We start from the raw sequence: 7,172 nt of genomic DNA on the forward strand, positions 1-7,172 counted from the left end.
ACACAACTTAACCTTATGAACTGCCAAAAAGCAATAGAGATGTTGAAATGTGGTGACAGACTGCTTTGAATTCATAAACTGTCAAGGCCCGAGCATGGCTCCTTTAGAAGCAATTACACTGAAGCATAACTTGATCTTGAAGGGAAAATCTTTGAATAATTCATCACAGGAAAGCCATGTTTGGTATCGAAAGGATAAATATCTCCCTTTTTTAACTTATATATGTTTTCAGTGAGTACAGCATGTTATAAGGAGACCAGAGGAAAAGACTGACATGTAATGCTGTCCGTTATTCTGGCTGTAGCAGAGCACGGTGTGCAATCACTTGTAGCTTTTCCAAGCATTCTTTTCTTGTTTTTATTTTCTTGTCAGTATTTTACTGCTAATTGTTCATTAAGTTAGCTCATCGATTGTACTGATAATCAAATTAAGATTTTTCTCTTAGCCAGAACATTTCTGCCACTCCTTTGTTTCGCTTTAATCATAAAAGAATAAATTCACTCCACTAATGTGGGTAACAAAATTACTGTAGCTAATGGAAATCAAATTATTTATAGTATGCTCCCACACAGCCAGCTTGTAATTTGCGGTCTCTTGGTTTGGAAATAAAAAGGACATTTTCTTTCTTTTTTGTGTGTCTTTGTTAATGAAGTCAGATGTTTATGGTATTTAATTAGAAGATGCACTTACCGCCGGGCAGCTGGGCGACAGAGGTGACATAAACTCCACATTTATGACACTGTCTGCTGAAGAAGTGCTCTTCTGCAGCTGAGCCAACCTGTGACCCCTGTGTGAACTGGATCGAGTGAAAGAGGGGGGTGTTTTATTAAAGAGAATCAATCATTTAAACTCTCTTTCCTATTGATGGGCTGCGCTGCTCCATATTATAACTGTATTAACTGGTTCGTTTTGAGGCGAGCACCAAAATGCAGCGTGCAGGAGCTGTAGCCTACATTTATCGACTTAGACCATCATGCATTGCAGCCTGCGCCTGTTGTCAGACGAAGAAGAAGTAGGCGAGCAGTCAGATATGGAGCTAATGTGATTTTCTTGAAAATTCCTGGCGTGCATAATACTCCTCAGATACCTCAACCATGCTATGACTTGTCTCCTCCTCTGCCTGAGCAGCAGGATTTCAGACATTATTATTAAATTGGCTCTTGGAACCATACTTGAGAGACTTGCTCAGCGTAAACTCTGAATATGTTCATGATACCTTTTTAAGTCAATTATAGAACATTTGCATGGTGGCTAGAAGAACTTTGCGGGTCCTTCAGCTTTAAAAACAAACCTCCATGTCCATCTCAGATGTTTTGTTTCTTTTTTAATCAGACTCTTTTGCTCAGGTTCAGTAAATTCACTTTAATTGCAGTGAAAAAGCTGTTAGTCACTAAGTCAAGTGCATTACTTTCAAAGGTGTAGCTTAGCTCAATTGGTTGGATTTCAGTGTTTTCTGGACCCAAAACCATTTTAGGACTTGTGTGCTTTTTTTTGGACAGGGTGTGGGAAACGCTTGCAGAATCACTAAAGATCAGACTGGAAACATTCAGAATGGTGAAAGCAGAAAGGGAAACACTGAACTGATCAGCAAAAGAAAAGCACAGTGCAATGACACACTGTGACAGCACAAACAAAAAGCAGAGGACGTTACACAATAACGTCTGAACTGTGACAGAATAAAGAAAGATAAATATGGAATTCATATTTAAGCAGTATGAGGACTCAAAACACAAATAACTTAGTAAAGAATGCACTGCTGTCATGTTATGTAAGTCAAACCAATAGGGGACCTAACCTGTTTGAAAGTCACATGATCTAATTCATGTGTCTGATTGGACGTATTGGCTTTCATTGACAAAGAGAAGGGGCAAAAAAAAGGTTTGAAGTGAAAGCATTTGATTATCGTGCATTACTGAAGCTTTCACTCGATATTGTTTTTAATTTTTGACAGAGGTGGCATTGAGAGGCTTTTACATCTGAACTCTTCAGATACACTCGGTGGACACTTTATTAAGCAGCTCTTCCTCGTACTGGGTTTGGGGCCCTTCTGCCTTCTTCATCACAGAGTCAACAAGGAGGTGGAAACTTTCCTCGGATATTTTGGTCTATATTATCATAATAGAATCACATTTATCAGCTGCACATCTACGATGTGAAATTCCCAATCCAACACATCCAAAAGGTGCTCTTCTGGATCTAGATCTGGTTGCTGCAGAGACCGTTTAAGGACAGTGAATCTTTTTGTTCAAGCTGTTCACAGCTGGAGATAACTGAAGCTTTGTGACGTCATGTGTTATCCTGTTAGATGCAGCAGTCAGAAGATGAGTAAACTGTGGTCATGAGGGGATGGATATGGTCAGCCACAAAGCTCCATGTATCTCCACCACCATTATACCATCACCGCCACTTTAACCATTGACACAGGCTCCATGCTTTCACGGTGTTTATGCTAAATTCTGACCCTCTCATCCAAATATTCATGAAGCAAGGCTCATCGGACCAAGCAACTTTTTTCTTCTATTGTCCATTTTTGACCAGCGCCTGCTAACTTTAGCCTCAGTTTCCTGCTCTTAGCCCATGGCAGTGGTAATCCTTGTGTAGCTTCCTGCTGCTGAAACCCATCTGCTTCAAGGTCTGACACGTTGTATTTTCAGAGATGCTCTTCGTTCTCCTCTGACCTCTGGCATCAAAAAGGCGTTTTTAACCCAGAAAACTGCAGCTCACTGGATATTTTTCGTTTTTCAGGCCCTTCTCTGTAAACCGTAGAGCTGTGTGGGAAAACCACAGCCGATCAGCACTTTCTGAATCCCTCAGATGAGCCCATCTGACACCGACAACCATTATCTCTTAAATCTCTTTAAATGCAAAGTGCTGCTTTGTGATTGGCTGACTGAATATTTGCATTAACAAACATATACATTTATAAAGTATAGTGTGGCATAGTTGTAACTGCACGAGCTTGTGCAGGAGGATACACTTAACCCACAGAGAGTTGTTAATACAGTTTTATATGCACAGATTTAATGTTTCATTATTAAGATATGAAGCATGCACTTTTTCAGAAACAGCAAGCGTGTAATGCCCACGGCCTTAAAATGTCCTCCAGGTGCTGTGCTGTTTGTTTATGCGACAGAGATAATTACTAATATACACACATAATTATGTATAACCTTGTAGTGTCCACAATGTACCAACCGTAGCCCCTACAATGACTCTTCTATGAAGGCAACAGAATGCAGTGGGGAAGCAAGCGCAGGGACAAATGGACACGTTGAATGCAGCTCTAGTTCCAGCTGATGGACATGAAACATTATAACGTTATAATTTGTTCTCATTAAAACTAGCAACAGCAGCAGATACACGTTTGTGTCTCAAATGATTATTTCAAACCTCTCAGGACAGTCTGATTGTCCTGCACAATTTCAGCCAGGTTGCCGGAAAATATTAAGGCTGTCTTTGTAGACCTGAAAGAGTTCAAAAACATCTATTTAAACTGCAAATAATGTTATATGATAGCGAAAAGTTACCAATTAAACACTGAACAGGTTCAATTAAAGATATAATTGCCCAAGGCTACAAAAAAAGGCTGGAACGTGAGGGGGAGCTTCAAATGGTATCAAGACGCGGCACGAGCATTTAGATAAGAAGGCTCTTCATTTCAGCAGTGCAGACTGCAAAACTGTAAGTCTGAGTTTAGGCAGAAATTGGGGCTTCAGTGTACAGCCTGTGAGCCTCATGCAAACAAAGCACCATTGTACTCTGTAAAGATTTGACCGAAGGGCTTAAGGATAGCTCTTATGAAGATAGTTTAATTTAAGTATGCTGTAAATAAGCTACATATATATAGTTATAAAGAGACTGATGGGAGAGCTGCATTTCAAATGACACAAAAAGTCATAGCAATGCTTAAAAATGCACAGACATGACTCTGGAAAATATCTGTTTAAAGGATATGAGTGAAATGGCAAAATGTGCGCCTACACTGTGAAAGCTGTGCATATGAATACTGATGGCTTCTAAGGCTCAGTGTGATTATGTAATTAGTATGGCATTCACAAAATATCATAATCGTTACCACCTGGTATCTCTTTATAACAGCAAATTAGGAAATGATTCTGACTTTGGTCGTACGGTAGATGATTTAGTCCCAAACAAGAAAAAGCACCTTTAATCTTCACAGGGGTCACCCAGAAAGAAGTGCTTCTAGGCCTTTCCCTCCTAACTGGCCTTGACTGTTTCACATGCTGTTTCCATCCATCCATCCACCCATCCATCCATCCACCCATCCACCCATCCATCCATCCATCCATCCACCCATCCATCCATCCATCCACCCATCCACCCATCCATCCATCCATCCATCCATCCATCCATCCACCCATCCATCCATCCATCCACCCATCCATCCATCCACCCATCCATCCATCCATCCATCCATCCATCCACCCACCCAACCACCCATCCACCCATCCATCCATCCATCCATCCTCCCATCCATCCATCCATCCATCCACCCAACCACCCATCCACCCATCCATCCATCCACCCATCCATCCATCCATCCATCCATCCACCCATCCATCCACCCATCCATTCGTCCTTCCACTTATCCATCCATCCATCCATCCATCCATCCATCCACCCACCCATCCATCCCCCCACTTATCCATGTCAGGGTCATGGGGCAGCAAACTAAGCAGAGATTCCCAGAGCTCCCATTCCTCAGGGACACCATGGCATTTGCAAGCCAGCTGAGATATGTAATCTCTGCATCCATAACAGGTAGGATGCTGTGCTTTCCAGGTTACAAGTGCTGGCCCATTTTTTCACTCTCTTCTGTTCCACCTGGCCTCAAACATCCATGATTTTTGTGGCTTTGCTAGTTTATGTTTATGAAATTATCATTTATTTATGTAAACCTCCTCCGTGAACTCGCTCTTTGCCAGTTTGTGACGATCCTTTTCCATCAGTGCCTCTTGATATTGAGAGATAGTAGTCCTGTTTGAATGGAGAGAGTGAAAGTCAGCATTAGAATGCAGAAAGTGTCGGTAGTGCTATGAGTCACACACCAGGAGGTCCAGAGATCCTTATCAAATGTCCGGATGAGTCGGGGTAGGAGTGAGGCTGTGTGACTGCTGCCATAACCCAGCAGCAGTTACATCAGGGGACATGTGAGCACCACTCTGACACAAGCAACCTGGTTTTCATTGTAACCTTTCAGCATTTAGGATTGTTGTGCATGTGTGAACAGTACTGTGCAAAAGTACTGAGTTGCCCTTTTATTTCTCTATATTTTGCTTCCAAAGAGACGAGCTTTCTTGTCATTTTTAAAGTGAAATCATTTTTTATTTATTTGTAAATAAAGAACCCTTGAATTATTTGCCTTTTTACGCTCAAATGATTAATATTCCTCAATCAGTGTTGTGTCTGCACATAAAAGACGACTTTAGCAAAGAACCAATTTTCAATTGGATCTTTAGGCACTTTGTTATCAGCAGCCTGTTGCAAAAACACATCATTTGTTCCCTTTTCTTTACTTTACTTGAAGCTACAAAAAACACCAAAGATAAAACAGTTTTAGAGGAATAAAAGAGCCTTTTTGCACTAACACGGTGATTCCCAAAGGCCTATTAGCTGAAAATTTGAAATATCTATGAAGTGTGTTCTTAAAACGGTTGAGCAAACTGGGTAATTGTTGGACAAAAGAACAAGTCTCAGGCCTTAAAAAAAAAAAAAAAAAAAAACTATCTACAGCAGATGACCAGTTCCTGAAAGTCCTTCAGAAATAGGCACAAAAACACTAAAAGAAAATCCGGCAAAGACCTGACACAGGACATGAGAGATGCGTGTGGCCCTTTGGTTGATCCATCTACTGTTCACCAAAACCTCATCAGAAGAAGGCGTCGTTCCTGTGCATGTGCATGCACAAAACAGCAAGGCCACGAAAAGTGAACCGTGTCACAGCGGGGGACCACTGTAGTCCTAAAAACTACTTAATGAAATTGAAGAACAATGGTGGTGATGCCAAATACTGACTTTCAAGCTTGTGAGAACTCCATGTTTGCATACATTTTAATAAATCCCTCTCTTCGTTCCCATTTTTCCTGCAAAAAAGACTTTTGCACAGTACTCTATTTTAAACCAAACAATGCTTAAACCTAACCATGAAGCCTATCCACGAGGAACACCTGGAAAACATCCAGCAGACACAGGGAGAGGACACAAAACCTACCGAGAAACGCCACAGCTGACAGGAGCTCTGTCAGGGGTCGCGGAGTGGAGGTGAGGAAGAAGGAACCCAAACGCAGGACTCGCAGGTAGGTGAAGCTGGGTGATTTATTGTCGATGGAGTGAACACACAGAACAGAGGTAGGAAATGGCTGGCTGGCTGGACGACTGACTGAATGAAGGATGGACTGAATGGCTGACCGAACACAGGCGGAAACAACAACATAACCTCAATGACACGACAAAGAACGAGTAGAAACAGAAGACTTAAATACACAGACTGATGAGGATGATAATGAGAGACCGGTCAGTACACAGCTGAACATAATCTGGCTAACGGCACGAGACGAGCTGACACAGGAACAAACAGGAAGTGAAACGGGCAGTGGCAAAATAAACTGAACATGAACAAAACTGAAAGCACTAGGTCGATGACCCAGGAACCCTGACAGTACCCCCCCCCCCCCTCCAAAGGCCGGCACCCGACGGCCAAAAAGAAAGAAAAACCAGAACAGGGCGGGCGGAGGGGGCCCAGGACGGAGGGACGGAGTCCAAAACAGAAACAGTTCAGGTGGGCGGCCGCGTGGCCGGCGGCCGAGACGAGACAGTTCAGGTGGGCGGCCGCTGAGCAGGTCCGGTGGGCGGCCGCTGAGCAGGTCCGGTGGGCGGCCGCGCCGACGATGACGTCCAGAACATGGCTGGGGCGACGGTGCGGCAGCCGCAGGACCAGGCGAAGCAGAGGCTGACGCCGAGGCTGAGGCTGGCCCAGGTGAAGCTGAAGCTGTAGCTGAGGCTGGACCAGGCGAAGCTGAAGCTGGATCAGGCGAAGCTGAAGCTGGATCAGGCGAAGCTGAAGCTGAGGCTGAGTCTGGACCAGGCAAAGCTGAGGCTGAGTCTGGACCAGGCAAAGCTGAGGCTGAGTCTGGACCAGGCAAAGCTGAGGC

This window comes from Neolamprologus multifasciatus, chromosome 15, assembly GCF_963576455.1.
Source record: "Neolamprologus multifasciatus chromosome 15, fNeoMul1.2, whole genome shotgun sequence".
Classification (NCBI taxonomy): Eukaryota; Metazoa; Chordata; class Actinopteri; order Cichliformes; family Cichlidae; genus Neolamprologus; species Neolamprologus multifasciatus.